This window comes from Mixophyes fleayi, chromosome 3 (genome assembly GCF_038048845.1).
Source record: "Mixophyes fleayi isolate aMixFle1 chromosome 3, aMixFle1.hap1, whole genome shotgun sequence".
NCBI classification, from domain to species: Eukaryota; Metazoa; Chordata; class Amphibia; order Anura; family Limnodynastidae; genus Mixophyes; species Mixophyes fleayi.
This window is the reverse complement of record NC_134404.1, coordinates 177,950,551-177,969,118: the sequence shown is the minus strand read 5'-3', so window position 1 is coordinate 177,969,118 and position 18,568 is coordinate 177,950,551.

The window sequence follows — 18,568 nt, the reverse complement described above, 5'->3', positions numbered from 1 at the left end:
ACTCTCATCACATCCTCCCATTCTCGGTTACAGGACTTTTTTTGGGCTGCCCCCACTTTGTGGAATTCCCTCCCTTGCACAGTAAGACTTTCCTCTAGTCTTCAAACCTTCAAACATTCTCTGAAAACCCACCTCTTCAGACAAGCTTATGATATTCCTCAACCACCATCTTAATCTCCCTAGATTACCCTATTACCACCCTCTACACAGCTAACACAAGACAACCCTCTGACCAACTTTGCCACACACACAGCCCACTCAATACTTAAACCTTTGCATTCTAGCTGGTCCATTGTGCAATATGATGTAGCACATGCCCTTGTGTTTCAAACTCCCATTGTCCTATAGATTGTAAGCTTGCGAGCAGGGTTCTCTTACCTCTCTGTCTGTATGTATTACCCAATATTGTCTTATTAATGTTTGTTCCCAATTGTAAAGCACTATGGAATTTGCTGGCGCTATATAAATAAATGTTGATGATGATATTGATGATGATGAAGTCCGTTGAGGGGGAAGCTTCTCAGCAGCAGCCTTACTGAAGTTGTCTAGAAATGAGGCAAAGGCAGATGGCAGAGAGGAACCGGAGAGCTGGGTATTGCAGACCAAACTGGAGGAACCAGGAGTGACCGAAGGGTGCTAATGAAACAATAAATAGCTAAATAATTATATTATACCAAAATTCAGCAGGGATTGTGGAGCATCCCAATATATGCTGGAAAGCTTCCCCCTCACTGGACTTGCATAATAGATGATGTTCCTGGAAAGACTATTCCTAGTGGCAGGGTCTACCCTCATTCTTTACCTGAAACTCAGGCCATGTCCGAGTATATATCCGAGAATTTAAAAAGTGACTTAATTTGCAAGTCCTCTTCTCTAGCAGGAGCCTTTTTTTTTTTTGTTAAAAAAAAGGTTTTCTAAGACCCTGCATTGATTACCACTGGCTTAATGCTATTACTGTAAAAAATCACTCCCCTTGCTGCTTATCCCCAAACTCTTTGACTGTATTCGTGGGGCCAATATCTGTGCCAAATTAGATCTACATGGTGCCTATAGCCTCATTAGAATCCACCATGTTGAGTTGAGTGGAAGACAGCCTTCAGCACACATGATGGTCATTACAAATATCTGGCCATGTCTTTTGATCTCAGTAGCGCCCCAGCAGTCTTTCAGGGTTTCATTAATGAAAATTTTCAGGATCATCTGTACCACTCAGTGGTCGTATACTTGGATGACATTCTGATTTTTTCTAAAGATTTGGATTTCCACTATGTGGCTGGATGACGTAGAAATAATTTATAGTAGAAATGTATTTAAATTAGTGGAGCAGGCGCCAATTTCTATAATTGCAAATGTACTTATCTTTTTATATTGGTATGTGTGGAAATGTGTTGACTTCTGAGACAATATGTCATGTTTGGGTTTTGCAACTGTCTAGAGACAGGTAATCTCATGTTAATTAATTATTTTCATATGAAGTGACCAACACGTCTTTTTAGCTTGAAAGCACAGCAGGGAGTCGTTCCATTACCCGCCTTGTTAAAGTGAAAGGAAACGTCTGAACAATGTGATTTAGGATATCACAGATTAGTGTGAATTTTGTTAAGTATAAAATGCATTTAAAATCCAAGTTTAAAGAACATCTCACATTCTGATGTTAAAATTTTAATGAAACATTTCAGACTTTTTAGGGCATGATCGGAAATGGGGGCTGGTTTACCCCCGCCAGGCCGTGTCCAAAAGTGTATAAAAACGAGCACTGTTTGACCATGCATCATTACACCATCTGTACTTCTGGAGATCTCTAGTACCTTAAACTAGTGTATGTAACTGTCCTTATTAGGACACTTGAGCTAATAAAACATCCACAGCAACCCTGATCTGAAGGCAAGAGGTCACGTATTTTAACGTATTTTCCCTCAAGAAGTACTGGGTGGGCTGGGCCTAACATGCCACTCATTCTACATAGTCTAGCAGTGTTTCAGTGTTAGTTAGAAAACAGTTTAACTTTGTTTTAGACCAGGTACAGATTGACCCAGGGGCAGACACGTTTTCCTTAGGGCCTCATTTAATTATACACCACTGACCGTGCTGGCTGTTTATATCCCGCCCCGTACAGTAGCGATATTATGTGCAAAGGGGCCTCATTTGTGACCAATGTTTCGGACACACTGGTGCTGTATTTAGGGGATTTCTATAATGTATTTGATGTAAACGTGGATAGGTGGCGCAAGGATCGTCTTGCAGTCCCCAGAAGGCCGACTACCTTTGGCAAACTTATTGAGGATATTGGGCTGGTAGATGTCTGGAGATTTAGGAACCAAAAGGTCAGACACTTCTCTTGTCACTCCCATATGTACCACTCCCTGTTGAGAATTGATATGGTCCTTGCCTCTCACAGTCTGGTCCCCATGGTCCCTAAAGTGGATCACCTCCCTAGATGCATCTCCAACCATTCCCTAGTTCTGTCCGACTTTGACCTTTGGGCTTAGCGGGGTCTACAGTTTTGGAAACTGAGTCCTCATTGGTTGTCCAGACTTGGTGGAGGTACTGGTCTGGCATGTCTTTGGAAAAGGTACTTCAATGACAACTACATGAAAAAACAGTCAGTATTTAACTTATGTGCAAAACAGAAAACCAATTTTCACCCCTTGCATTGTAACATGGTTTTGTCCAGGAGACTTTGACCTGGGTATTCTCTCAGATGAGGAGTGGAGTTTTGTGATAGGGGATACCAGAGATGCCACCTCTTGTCTCCAGTTCCAGCAGGTACACTTCTACATGGTACATAGAGTATATTTAACCCCAACCAGATGGCACAAAATGGGACAATGCACCACCTCTGAGTGCCCCAAGTGCAGTGTTACTAAGAGCACTTTTTGGCACCTATTGTGGACGTGCCCAGTTCAGTCCTTTAAGGGCAGGATATGGGGCTATCACAACTCCTCCATATTACCTATCACCCCTCCTTTGTTTGTCTGTTCGGGGCATTACATTAGAACAGAGCCTAGATAAGCCACTTTTCAAATACATATTTATTCTGGCCTCCCTGGCTAAGGTTATTTTCGCTAGGAGCTGGATGACGCTCTCCACTGAACAACTCTGGTTACTGAAGTGTGGAAGCATGAACGTTTCATGTATGAAAGCAGGAAGGCCATGCATAAGTATCGCAAGGTATGAGTCACAATTTGTTATACACCCTTTTCAAGATGATGTGGTGGGGTTTGGGAGTCACCAGGGAGGAAGTTAGCTCTCAGCCCTGCACAGCTCTACTAGGGGTGACTTCAAGATGCGATCATTCAAACATCTGTGTTTACAATTACCCAGTTAATAATATGATAAGTAAATAAAAGTGATGCTCTATAATGAGATAGAGATCAAAAGTTCTCCTATCTGAACGGCCTCAGTGGTTCACACAGTATAAATATACACTAGTACAAATGATAAGGTTAGATATGTGGGTCAGTTAGGTAGGATATTCATTTTTTGTTTTCTTTGTGTTGTACAAAAATCTCAATAAAAATACTTTATTTAAACAAAAGAGCTTGTCTGTCCCCCTCCCATCAAGACTCAGTTCTGAGAATTTGAAGTCAGTTACTGGATTCCCGGATTTCCAAAGGAAGACTTAAATTTCTAATTGATTGGAAGGGTTACGTCCCCAAAGAAAGAACTTGGGTTGCTGTTAAGGAGGTCCCCTGCCTGTATATAGAAAGCGTCCCATTGCTAGGCAACAAGACACAACCTATTGGTGGTCAGTGAGACGTTTCCCTGTAGGCTAAATTGGCCACAGTCACCCTGGGGTGATTGTTTTTCTTTCATTTGGTCAACAAAATTAGAATTTATGACTGATTGAACTTGATGGACATGTGTATTTTTTCACCATTTCTAACTATGAAGCAAATAATACATTTATTAATTAGGTTAATTATTAATATGGATAATAGTAGACAGTATTTTAATATCTTGTTTTTACTTTTGCCAACAGATGCATTCCTATCACAGACCACAAATTGTCGAGCAAAACGTCTGTGTGAACAATCTTGAATGCAATGAGGGTGGTGAATAAATACGAGCATATAAGAGTTCTCCTGTGGTCCTGTATGAAAATTTATGATCTGTCTCTGTTCTATAATCAGGAAGAGCAACAGGGCTGTCTGTACCTGACACCATGGTATGTGAAAGTACTCACTCATGGTGGTGCCCGAGACCCTGAGAAATCCACATCATCAGTAACTAGAAAGGTCATTGGAGGAAAAATGAATTTATCTACACAAATGGACACCCTAGATCCAATAGTTACACTATAATGGTGTACCTGAATTTTGTATTTTTGCACAAAAGGACCTGACTTAGATAGCAGGACATGCTCTGCAAAAGATGACAAACTTTGTCTATATTAGAAACCGGCTAAAGTCTTTTTTTGCATATTTTTATTCCAAAATAACATTTTCTTATTTTATACATTTAAAAAGGCTATTGTTTTTTACACATCACTGTGACTAATCAAAGTACTTTTCCTAAATTAGTGAAACAAAATAACACCTTCACAAATGCCATAGATGGAGTAATCATTTGCAGTTACAACTTTGGAAGTAAATATGATTAGTGCCATTGTTTTTCTGTTAGTCCAAACTTAGAAACCATTGCTAACTAACTTTTTAAAATAACAAACAGTTAAAACTGCATTAGCAATACAGCCTTCTGCTGCACAGTACAGTGTAAAATTGGAATTTGCTATAATATTATTTTGTGGGATGTGATAAAAGTTGTAGGTAATTGGTTTGGATCAATGAGTTTACAACGTTTGAGCGAAATTAAATTTCAATTAAAAACAGAAAAGGCTTTAGACATTGGGATTGATAAGGCACTGCCACATCTCCATCTGGTACCAACTCAATGACTGTTTAAAATGCTGGATGCCAGTTTGAGAGACACATTTGATAACTGGCCAAGGTCCACTGGAGGTAAAACAATGTCCACCCTTTTTACACGGGTTCATTGTTCCAAGACAATAAAGCTCTCTGGCTTATTTGAATGTCAACAATTCAGGCAATTTGATGTTCCGAGCCATCAAATAGAATATTTTGTGTACCGGTTTATTATTTCAGTGGCAGTTATTTGCATCATTCATACTAAAGGATGTTTGCTAATGAGTGCTTGGCTGCTGAAAATTCCTGCGAGGCTGAATGCTCTTTGTGCTCACAAAAGGGTCCAAATCACTGGAGAGAGACCGACTGGACAAATCATTCATCTATGCAAATGCCAGCTGAAATGGTCAGATGCATTTATTACCCTCCTCATTATAGTAAACAAGGAAAGAATCGTGACTGGCAGTTATCAAGTTGCCCTACGGTATGATTTGTTCTCCAACCACTATTTAAATGAGAAGAAAAAAGGCATGCCGCTGGGGACTATATTGGTTTGTAAAAGAGTAAATGTCACATAGACCTATGCTTAAAGACTTTTGATTGACAAATGTTTTACTTGACATATCAAACACTGGTGTTTTCCATATCAAATACACTTTATTTGTGAAAAAAATCTTAACCCTTTCATACATTTTAGTAATAAAACTAAGAAGGCAATTAAATCAGTGGCCATTATATCCCAATTTCCCAAAAACATAATTATCTGCTGTGTAAAATTACATTACTACAATAAACTACTTTATATGCAAGTATTAATATTAGTCCCTTATGTGAATAGTGTCATCCCACAACTTTGAGGACATTTAAGTTTAAGTAAAAAAAAAAGAATTTATGAAAGTCACAGATGATACCAATTAATCCCCAATTATTTATTCAGTCAATATTATCAGTGGTAATTGCACTCAAACAGGACTTCACTGAAGGTGTTTGTCAGGTGTAGCACTTGTGTGGAAAAATAAAATAGAGGAGAGGTGGAAAAAGCGCACTGTGCAAAAGTCTAAATATCACATTAAACTCCTTCTGAAATATTGTTTGGTTTCGCCTCATCAATAGTTTCAATTCATTCTAGAGGGTAAATGTATTACAGTGCGAATTTTACAAGTCGACAATATTCGTCACTTTGCAGGGAAAATTTAAAACGGTAATGACTTTAAAGGCAAAACATGAAACTGCATTATGACAAATGTAATAAATACAGTCCTGGGGGTAAATGTATCAAGGTCCAATTTGTTCAGCGCTTTAAAATCGGGGCAAATCGCAGGTGTTAAGTCGCGATTTTAGTCCAAACGTTATCAAATGTATCAAGCTGCGATTTTTACCCTGATCTTCAAAATCGCCGGTCATCCCTGGCGATTTGCTGCGAAGTCAAACACTCCCGTGTTTAGCTAACTCTCCTGTGTTGTCCTTATTTAGCTGTGAGATTAGTAAACACATCACTGTTACACTGCTTGTCTATAGAGCCTGAGGTCCGGGCAGCTGTCAAAACTGATAAAAATAAAAAAAGTTAAAAAAAAGAGTGGGGGCCACCCTCTATTCACTATTAACCCTAGTGCTGCCAGCTTACTGCTAGTTACGTGAAAACCGGGGAAAAATTTGCGTGGGGTGCCCCTGATTTTCACTTAACCAGCACTAGGAAAACCAGCCTGGGGTGTGTGGCACTACAACAGGGGAACACGCGGCAGGGGTCTCCCTGCCATAATGACAACCAAGCCCAGGCTGTTCAGCGTTGGGCTGGATTCCCTAGGGAGTGGGGTCCGCTGAAAAAAACGAGCGGGTGATGTCAGGAGTTTGAATTCCCCATTGTAAATTACTTTTCTCATTGCAGATATAGAACGTATTGGCTTCTGTAGATGAGTAGGTTGTGGGGATGGTCATATATGCATATATTGTAGCAAACTTGAGAAACTCTACAAAACTACAGAGGCTGTAGCCTTTATTACACAAGGTCTTTAAATTACAAATTCATTCTAGATGATGTATTACTGTATATATAGTTACATTTATTTTCTGGTTGCATATTTATGCATTAATTGCATAATTCCTCTGTGCCTATGTCTATTACTATATTTAATCAGAATTCAATATGATTATTACTATGGTCCATAACCAGTATCCAGTACTCCCTTTAGAAATCTTGGTACAAAAATGTAATCACATACCCTGAAACTCCATTAGCTTTAGTGGAAAAAAATCTACTCATTCTAATTCTGATGCAAAACCTAACAAATATGAAATGTTCCCACACTGTTAAGTGCAAAACATAACATTTCTGAGAATTAAAAGCAACACAAGTTGTCTGAAAATGTCTATTTTTTAACATTTTCCATACTTAACATTTTTAAGGACCATTCAAGATCCAGGTGCCACATTGCCAACTTCCTAGTTGTCCCTCAGATTTTGCCAGTTGAGATAAGTTTCTAACTTCACTAATGGCTTAAATGGTCCTGTTCATAACACATTATAACTTGTGTTGTTTCAGACTGGCTTTGAAGGAGGGGAGTCATACATAGGGGCACACAGGATATATTAGAAGAAGAGGAGTAGAGTTTGTATGAGGATGGTGCCCAGGGCTGCCATTAGAACTTGTGGGGTCCAGTAGAAATGAAACATGCAGGGCTCCCCCGTCACCATGACAACCCCCTCTGGTGGACGCAGAGGAGGAGCCATGACACATGGAGCAAGAATATGCCCCCAGGCCTCTCCATATGCCCATCAGCTTTAAATGTCCCTCACACCTCCTCACATGACCCTCAGACTTCCCCAAATCTGATACTCAGATTCTGGAGGGATCTCTGGAGTGGAGACAGACTGAACAGCATCTTATCAAGAGGTCTGAAACCAGCAGCACCTGAGGACCGCAGGGACAACTTGGAAAGGCATCGAAGAGGGCCCTCAACATTCCAGGATCCAGACAAGCCGCAACTAAAGAAACCAGCAGTCACAGGTGGTAAAAGTGACAAGAACAGATATGAACCGTGGGTGGCCGTGCTGACCGATTCTGGCACTACTTGATTTGATAACCAACCAATAGACCCGTGGGAAGACCTGTCGAAATCTATGCCGTTCTTTTGTGAATGTGATCTGACATGATCTGAGCAGCGTCTGACAGTCATATGAGAGGTTACCACAGAACTGCTATACTATTGTGGTGTGAGAACGGAGATCTACACGGAGAGTTTCAGGTGCATTTATTGTGTCTATAGAGACATTGACTTATATTCACGATAAAAGGAGTATTTTATTAAAGAAGCTTTATTGCTGATCTTGATGACAGGATAATTTCCGGGAGGATTCATATCTTCAATACGACTTCTTCTTACTGACTTTGCTGTATACATTTGATTATGCTATTCATTATTTAACAAACAGTAAAACCCACTACTCCCAGCGCTCTATGTGCCAAAAAGCAGCCAAAAATCCTTGAAAATAGGGCATACAACCTAAATAAAAGATGCATAAAAATCACGAATCAAAGCATTCAGCGCTAATTGGTACTCATAGATAAGGAGAACATGACAAAATATCAAAACTGAAACACAAACTGATATTGATTAATGTCCGTATAATACAGTTATATTCGTGCAAAGATGGCATCAAGTCACATAATTGGTAATTGAAGTGGCTGTATCACTAAGTGAGTAGTTGCTTCAGAGTGACGAACACCTCTCAATCACCTTCGTGGTTATAATAAAGGTTTGGTTCCTACCAGATAATCAAAGTGTGTAGGCATTCAGAAAATTATTTAGAATCCTTCCAAATAATAGGCATTCAGAGATAATTTGGAATCCTTCCTTCTACGTAAAGCATCGATATTCAGACAATCATAAAGTCAAAGAAAAAAATAGACAATTCTAGCGTGATATTGTCTTGCATTCCAATTTTAATAAAAATTCACAATAAAAACATAAAAAACATTAAAAAAAACATATGCTGCAACAAACAGATATGCGAGAATGCTCCTACCAGAGATCAAAATGATCAGCGCATGTAGTGAAATAATCAGATTTCAATCTTATCAGCCTGACGCGTTTCAACCGTAAATCGGTTTACGGTTGAAACGCGTCAACGCGATAAGATTGATTTGTTCCAGAGTGTGGAGTGCCATTCTACCTATCATATTGACGGCTAAGCAGAGACATTGTTATCCCGGTACTATCTACATCTATTTCACTACATGCTCTGATCATTTTGATATCTGGTAGGAGCATTCTCGCATATCTGTTTGTTGTAGCATATGTTTTATTTTTTTATGTTTTTTATGTTTTTATTGTGAATTTTTATTAAAATTGAAATGCAAGACAATATCACGCTAGATTTGTCTATTTTTTTCCTTGAATTTATGATTGTCTGAATATCGATGCTCTACGTGGAAGGAAGGATTCAAAATTATCTCTGAATGCCTATTATTTGGAAGGATTCTAAATAATTTTCTGAATGCGTACACACTTTGATTATCTGGCAGGAACCAAACCTTTGTTATAACCACGAAGGTGATGGTGAAGTGTTCGTCACTCTGAAGCAACTACTCACTTAGTGATACAGCCACTTCAATTACCATCTATGTGACTTGATGCCATCTTTGCACGAATATAACTGTATTATACGGACATTAGTCTATATCAGTTTGTGTTTTAGTTTTGATATTGTGTCATGTTCTCCTTATCTATGAGTAGCAATTAGCGCTGAATGCTTTGATTCGTGATTTTTATGCTATTCATTATTTAATGTATCAATATCATTTGTCTTCCCAACTATTGATTGGCGCCTGTCAGTTTATCCATTATTTATGTAACGGAGAATAAATTTAAGTGTTTTTGTTTTTTATAACAGTAGCTTACTATTTCATCAGCAGTGAGGCAATGTGTATATTTTTATGATATGTCAACAATTAAAATTCTCTGATGGGGACACCCTTAAAAGTATAGACTTGTGGCACTACAAGTGTTAGCATGCATGAGCACTTCTAGTGTCACAAGTTTGTACTTTAAATGGTGACCACCATCAGGAAATTTTAAGTGTTAACATATCATAACAAAATACATATTGCCTCACTGTTGCTGAAATAGTAAGTCATTGTTATTAAAAAACCAAAAAAAAAAAAAACACTTACATTTATTCTATAATTACATTTGGGCCACTAATTTAGTATTAAAATAAATCGTCCCCCATAAGAAAATTCATAAACATTTTTGCCCCTCAACAGCAAAAAAGGTTTATTTATACTTCCATTATCCCTCCTATTGTATTAACATTGCCATGCAGTGTAACAGTGATGTTTTTACCAATTTCACCTATAGAAAGCAGCGTGTTGCATGTGGCGATTTCGAATTCAAACTCAGGCGAGTTTGTTTTTAATTAGATAGGCGGGCTCGGTTTAGTTGAAACCGAACCCACCCGAACTTAGAGAATTCGAGTACCGAGCCGAGACGGCTCGCTACTCTCGCTCCTATTCGGATTCCAAAATGAGGCAAAACGTCATTGTGGCGTCATTGGATCTCGGATCTCGTGAGTTTTGGAATCAATAAATACCCGCCTCCACGGCGATCTAGCGCCATTTGAGAGAGGGACAGAGAAGGGTTAGGTCACAGTATAGAGCAGGCAAAGTGATAGAGTAGAAATAGGAGGGTGGGTATTTTTCTGAATTTGCACTACAAAGTGTTTGGGGTCTCATATACACCCTTATAAAAGAGCTGTATTTTCTGAGTGCTGAAATCCTAATATAGCACTGTATTTTCTGAATTTGCACTACAAAGTGTTTGGGGTCTCATATACACCCTTATAAACGAGCTGATTTTTCTGAGTACTGAAATCCTAATATAGCACTGTATTTTTCTGACTTTGCACTACAAAGTGTTTTGGGTCTCATATACCCCCTTATAAAAAAAAGCTGTATTTTCTGAGTGCTGAAATCCTAATATAGCACTGTATTTTTCTGACTTTGCACTACAAAGTGTTTAGAGTCTCATTTACCCCCTTATAAAAAAGCTGTATTTTCTGAGTGCTGAAATCCTAATATAGCACAGTATTTTTCTGAATTTGCACTACAAAGTGTTTGGGGTCTCAAATACACCCTTATAAAAGAGCTGATTTTTCTGAGTGCTGAAATCCTAATACAGCAGTCATTGCACTGTATTTCCAAAGAGAAGCATGGATGACGCAAGTGGCAGACCACAACAGTTTGACATCTGGGGGTAAATGTATGAATCTCCGGATTCTTCATCTCCGGCGTGTTCAGCCTCTTCAGCGCTTAAATTTAAAGCGGCGCTCCATTGTAAAGGTTTGTTAAAGTGTGCATGTCCTTTGTAAGATCCAACATATGGGTGGGTGTTAGGAACCCCTCCAGCCGGCACAACACAACCCGGAATCTACTCTGCCAGTCAGGTGTTCACTGGAGCCCCTGATGGTGGGGACAGACTGGGCCGCAGACTGACAGAGGGTCGTGAAGTGCGTACCAGCTGGGGAGAACCCAGGCAAGAGGAGTCAGGTCCACGCAGAGGTCAAGGGCCGGCAGCAGACAACGGTATCGATGAACAAGCTGAGGTCAGGGGTCACAGTCAAATAGCAGAACGGGTAAACAGGCCAAAGATCAGGGTCACAGGAAACACGAGCAAGGTCCAAATCAAAGCCAAGGGTCATACACGGGGAGTCAAATAGAGATATCAGGATACAGGACAGGAACTAGCAGGTCAGCAGACTGGAACACAGAAGCTATAACCGGCAATGAGGCAGCAGACCTCATTGCCTTAAATACCAGTGGCCACCAATCAGAGCCTAGCTCTGAATTAGACACAGCCCCCAGCATAATTAATAGGCTGCATTAATTAGCCCACAGGCTAGAACATATGGTGAGCGCTGCGCCCGGCTTCCTCTCATTGCCGGGACGCAGCGCCGAAGCGTCTTCTCGTTGCCCCGGCAACGGCCGGGTCAGGGCCGGAAGTGATGTCCCGGTCGCCATAGCGACGGCCGGGATGCAGGAGAGTGAGTCGCGGCGGCTGGGCACCGCCGCGGCTCGTAACAGTACCCCCCCCTTGAGGAGGGGTCGAGGGACCCGACATCCAGGTTTTCTTGGGAACCTCCTGAAGAATTCCTTCAATTGTTTAGGGGCATGGAGTTGTCTTCGCGGAACCCAAGATCGCTCTTCTAACCCGCGATTCCTCCACTGCACCAGGAAGTGCACCTGTCCTTGCACTTTTTTGGAATCTAAAATCCTTTGAACCACATATCTTAGTGGCTTCCTCGAACTTCCCCCAGGCACAGTTGAGGATTGGCTAGGATACAATACCGGCTTCAACAATGAACAATGAAATGTGTTCGGAATTTTTAGTGAGCTAGGAATCTTCAATCTAAAAGCTACCGGATTGATCTGTTTGGTAATCATGAACGGCCCAATAAATTTAGGCCCTAGTTTTTTACAAGGCTGTCTGAGCCTGAGATTTCTAGTTGATAGCCATACTTTCTGGCCCACTTTGAATGGGCAGGTGGTACGGTGGCGATCCGAAAAATTTTTGGCCGACAATGAGGATTTTTTCAAGGAGGACTGAACTTTCCCCCAAATTACTTTCAGATCAGCAGCTGTGGAATGAATCTCCGGAATACCAGCAGATTTGAGAGAGTACAGAGAATTAGACCTGGGATGAAAACCGAAGTTACAGTAGAACGGGGAAGTTTGAGTAGATGAGTGAGATGAGTTATTGTAGGCAAACTCTGCCCAAGGCAGCAAAGATGACCAGTTGTCATGGAATTCTGAGGAATAACATCGGAGGAACTGTTCAAGTGCTTGGTTAACCCTTTCAGTTTGCCCGTTAGACTGAGGGTGGTATGCAGATGACAGACTGATCCGGATTCCGAGGAGGGTGCAGAAGGATTTCCAGAATTGTGCTATGAATTGTGAACCACGATCAGAAACAATATCGGAAGGAAGGCCATGGAGCCGGAAAACATGTTGTATGAAGAGAATGGCCAGATCTCGAGCTGTAGGAAGCCTGGTTAATGGGATGAAATGTGCCATTTTACTGAAATGGTCCACCACAACCCAAATAGTATTATGTCCTGCAGAAGGTGGCAAATCAACAATAAAATCCATGGACAAATGTGTCCAAGGTTTTGCAGGAATGGGCAATGGAAGCAATTGACCCACCGGGCGAGTCCTGGGGACTTTGTTCCTGGCACAAATTTCACACGAGAGGACATGACTTTTGACGTCAGCGGACAAGGATGGCCACCAGACCGTACGGGAAAGGATCTCCAGCGTCTTATAAACTCCAGGGTGTCCAGCAGACCTACTATTATGCGCCTCTGCAAGAACCGCCTTCCTTAGATGGACTGGAACAAAAAGACGTTGTTCCGGAGTAGTATCAGGGGCTAATTTCTGGAATCTCTGAAGTGTGATACTCAGATCTTGGGTTAATCCAACATGGATTATGGAAGGAGGAATAATAGGCTCTGGGTTCGAAACTGGAACGTGGTGTGCCAAGAAACTTCTGGACAGAGCATCTGCCCGGACATTTTTGGAACCCGGTCGATAGGTGATCAGGAAATTGAACCGGGTAAAGAACAACGACCAACGGGCCTGTCTGGGATTTAGACGTTTGGCCGATTGTATATATTGCAAGTTCTTGTGGTCGGTAATGACAGAGATCTGATGTGGAGCACCCTCCAGCCAATGTCGCCACTCCTCGAAGGCCCATTTGATTGCCAACAGTTCCCTATTCCCGACATCATAGTTGGCTTCTGCTGAAGAGAACTGACGGGAGAAATAGGCACACGGGTGTAGACGATTAGTATGAGGGTCCTTCTGTGATAGTATAGCCCCAGCACCGACGTCAGAGGTGTCGACCTCAAGAACAAATGGTTTAGCTGGATCCGGGTGTCTAAGGACCTGAGCGGAGACAAAGGCTTTTTTCAGGCTTTCGAATGAGGCTACTGCTTGAGGCGACCAATTAGTTGGATCCATCCCTTTACGGGTTAGGGCGACAATGGGAGCCACGATGTCCGCAAAACCTGGAATGAACCTTCTATAATAATTGGAGAAGCCCAGAAACCTCTGCACCGCCTTAAGGTTGTTTGGTTGCACCCAATCTAGAATAGCCTGAACCTTAGTTGGATCCATGGAGAATCCCTCAGAAGAGATTATGTAACCTAAAAAGGATACTTTCTGCACCTCGAACTCACACTTTTCTAGTTTGGCGTAAAGGTGGTTCTCTCGCAGTCTTCGTAGAACTTGTTTAACGTGATTCTGATGTACAGACAGCGATCTGGAATAGATGAGGATATCATCTAAATAGACGACCACGAAACTACCAAGAAAGTCCCGAAGAACCTCATTGATTAAGTCCTGGAATACTGCAGGTGCATTGCTAAGACCGAACGGCATAACCAAGTATTCATAATGGCCAGAGTGCGTATTGAATGCCGTCTTCCACTCGTCTCCCTCCTTGATACGGATGAGGTTATACGCTCCACGAAGATCAATTTTTGAGAAGACAGTAGCACCTCTCAGCTGATCAAATAATACGGAGATGAGCGGAAGGGGATAGGTATTCTTGATTGTAATAAGATTCAATCCCCGGTAATCAATACAGGGTCTCAGTCCTCCGTCCTTTTTGGATACAAAGAAGCATCCTGCTCCTACGGGAGATTTAGATGGCCTGATGAAGCCCTTCTCCAGATTTTCTTCAATGTATTCCTGCATGGACTTGGTCTCCGGACCAGAGAGAGAGTACAGGCGACCCTTAGGCAACTTGGAACCAGGAATAAGCTCGATGGCACAGTCAAAGTCACGGTGTGGTGGTAAGGTGTCAGCAGCTTTCTTGGAGAACACATCCCAGAACTCATGATATTGTGAGGGAAGCTGCTCCGGAATAGACTGAATCACCCGCAGGGGCAGTGACAAGCAGGACTGTGTACAGTAAGAGCTCCACTGGACAATTTCTCCTTTTACCCGGTCCATGACAGGGTTATGACGGGAAAGCCATGGGTGACCCAAGATCAAGGGAACTGATGAACAATCGATAAGAAGGAAGGTTATTGACTCTGAATGGAGAGCTCCGATTTTTAATTGTAGTGGCGAGGTCTCCCAGGAAATCTTGCCACCAGGCAACGGACCTCCATCTAAGCCACAGACAGTAATAGCGGACTTGAGTTTTACCATCGGAATTTTAGCAGCGTGGGCGAACCCGATGTCCAGGAAGTTGCCTGCAGCTCCACTATCAACGAAGGCAGACAGGTCCATTGGACGAGCACTAAACATGAGCTGTGCAGGGATCAATACGGCGTTTTTCGGGGAGACAATCTGCAGACCTAGGTGAACTTTCCCCTCGTTCCCTAGGCATGCTCTTTTCCCGGCTTATTCGGGCAGGAACGGGAGAAGTGGCCTTTTGTGCCGCAATTGAGACATAGGCCCTGTGATCTTCTCTTGTCTCTTTCCTCAGGGGAGAGACAATACGCCCCCAATTGCATGGGTTCCTCACCATCCGTGGGAACAGGAATGAAGCCGGATAGAGGTGATGATGTCTCCTTTTCGATTTTCCGCTCTTTAAATCTCCTATCGATTTTAATGGAGAGGTGCATCAGATCCTCCAGAGAGGTAGGAGATGGGTACTGCACCAAAGAGTCTTTGACCTGTTCCGACAGGCCAAGACGGAACTGACTCCGCAAGGCAGGATCATTCCATCCACTATCAGGTGACCATCTACGGAATTCAGCGCAGTATTCCTCTGCCGAGCGCCGGCCTTGTTTCAAGGCCCGTAGATGAGTTTCAGCGGAGGCAGTACGGTCCGGGTCGTCATATAGTAGACCTAACGCCTCGAAGAAAGCGTCTACTGACTGCATGGCAGGACTGGTCTGCGGCAAGGAAAACGCCCAGGACTGGGGGTCACCCTGTAGAAGGGAAATGATAATCCCGACTCTTTGATGCTCTGACCCGGAGGAGCGGGGTCTCAATCGGAAATAGAGCTTGCAGCTCTCCCTGAAATTCCGAAACAGGGACCTATTTCCAGAGAAGCGATCCGGCAAGTTCATCTTAGGTTCACAGACGGAACTTGGAGTGGGTTGTGACACTTTTGCGTCTTCTTGAACAGACAGACGCTCAGCCAATCCCTGGATCATCTGATATAAGGACTCAACATGAGCTGCTAGGGCTTGTGCCGGAGACGGTGAGGCTCCACTTGCATCCATTCCAACCTCGTCTCCGTGAGTGGGCCGGTTATAATGTTAGGAACCCCTCCAGCCGGCACAACACAACCCGGAATCTACTCTGCCAGTCAGGTGTTCACTGGAGCCCCTGATGGTGGGGACAGACTGGGCCGCAGACTGACAGAGGGTCGTGAAGTGCGTACCAGCTGGGGAGAACCCAGGCAAGAGGAGTCAGGTCCACGCAGAGGTCAAGGGCCGGCAGCAGACAACGGTATCGATGAACAAGCTGAGGTCAGGGGTCACAGGCAAATAGCAGAACGGGTAAACAGGCCAAAGATCAGGGTCACAGGAAACACGAGCAAGGTCCAAATCAAAGCCAAGGGTCATACACGGGGAGTCAAATAGAGATATCAGGATACAGGACAGGAACTAGCAGGTCAGCAGACTGGAACACAGAAGCTATAACCGGCAATGAGGCAGCAGACCTCATTGCCTTAAATACCAGTGGCCACCAATCAGAGCCTAGCTCTGAATTAGACACAGCCCCCAGCATAATTAATAGGCTGCATTAATTAGCCCACAGGCTAGAACATATGGTGAGCGCTGCGCCCGGCTTCCTCTCATTGCCGGGACGCAGCGCCGAAGCGTCTTCTCGTTGCCCCGGCAACGGCCGGGTCAGGGCCGGAAGTGATGTCCCGGTCGCCATAGCGACGGCCGGGATGCAGGTGAGTGAGTCGCGGCGGCTGGGCACCGCCGCGGCTCGTAACAGTGGGTGGGAGGGCCCAAGGACAATTCCATCTTGCACCATTAAACTTTACTGGCACTGATATGTGTTTCTGCCATTACTCTAACAAGCCCATTGTTAGCTTGTTTAGGGAGGGCCTAGCAGTGATTAAACTGTATTTTTCTTAATTTGCACTAATAAGTGTAGGGTCGAATATATACACCCTTATAGAAGAGCTGCTTTGGTCATTTTTATTAATCCACCAATCTTTGCAGGCTTTTTATCTTAATTTGCACTAATAAGTGTAGGGTCTAATATACACCCAAAGACGAGTGCTCCATTGCTAACAGTCAATGATGAAGAGGAAGACAAGCAGGCTTGTCTGTAGAATTTGCAGGCAAATTCAACAGTGTTACATTGAATAAACAGACACATAGTGGGAGAAGTAGAAGAGGGAGACAGAAAATTAATCATCTTCCTCTTACTCAGGACTGTCAATGGTGTTATAGTCTCTTAGTAGGCTGTGGATCAGCCTGCAACAGTCCTGGATGGTCATCGTCTCCCTTTTCAAGATGAGGTGATTCCTGGCAAGCCAAATAGCATCCTTAAAGCAGTTCATTAGTCTCCAGGCCTCCTGGATTGCCCCAATGATGTTGGTCGCAGGAAATAATCCATAAAATACCGAATGGTATGAAAGGCAAGTTCTGGGCACACTGTCCTTATGTTCATGTTCCAAGGCATCCAACAGTTCCTGTGCAGTGGGACAGTCCCAAAAAATACACTGTACTGTTTTCCTTCTGGTGATGCAGAAGGGGCAGTGGACATATCGGCACAGGTTCCGGGAGTGCATGAATGTCCTGAGAGGCAGACATCCCTCGATAGCCATCCATACAATATCTTTGTGTCTAGTAGTCAGCCTCTTAGAGGCCACATTCTCCCACACCTGTTTTGTTGTGTATGTAATCAACACTTTACATGAAAGGTACCTAACTAGATTATAATTTTGTGGGAATTGGGGCTGATTCGAAGCTCACTGATGAACTGGCTTTTTGTTGTGAATTTCAATGGCTCTTTTTAGTGCATTGTCTGGCACCCTGGATTGGTGTCTGATAAAAGCATGCATCCCGGGGCTGTCAGCGCTCGTTGCCATGTATTAGCTGTAGAATGACCTCACTTATCCAAGAAACAGGTGGAGCGACCGTTGCCATGTATTAGCTGTAGAATTACCTCACTTATCCAAGAAACAGGTGGAGCGATCAAATGAACCATAACTGGTTTCATGATCCAAGGACAATTCCATCTTGCACCACTTTTCTTTTTTGCCACTGCTGTGCACCAATGTGTCCTAGATGTGCTAGGAACTGCCGTGTGTTTGAGTCATTGCTCTTGCGCTTACCATCCAGCCAGATTGCTGCAGTATTTGGCTGAAAGTGTATGAAAAACATATTGAAATCACTGGAATTTATTGTTAGTGAGGTTAATAATAGTGTAGGTACAAAATACTACCAAAAATATGTGATTTTAGCCCAAAAAATTGAATTTTTTAAAAAATGGCTAAACAAAACCAAAACCAAAACACGCAAGGGCGGTTCTGGCAAAATCAAAACCAAAACCCGAAGTTAATCCAGATCCAAAACCAAAACCAAAACACGCAAGGGCGGTTCTGGCAAAACCTAAACCAAAACCCAAAGGTAATCCAGATCCAAAACCAAAACCAAAACACGCAAGGGCGGTTCTGGCAAAACCTAAACCAAAACCCAAAGGTAATCCAGATCCAAAACCAAAA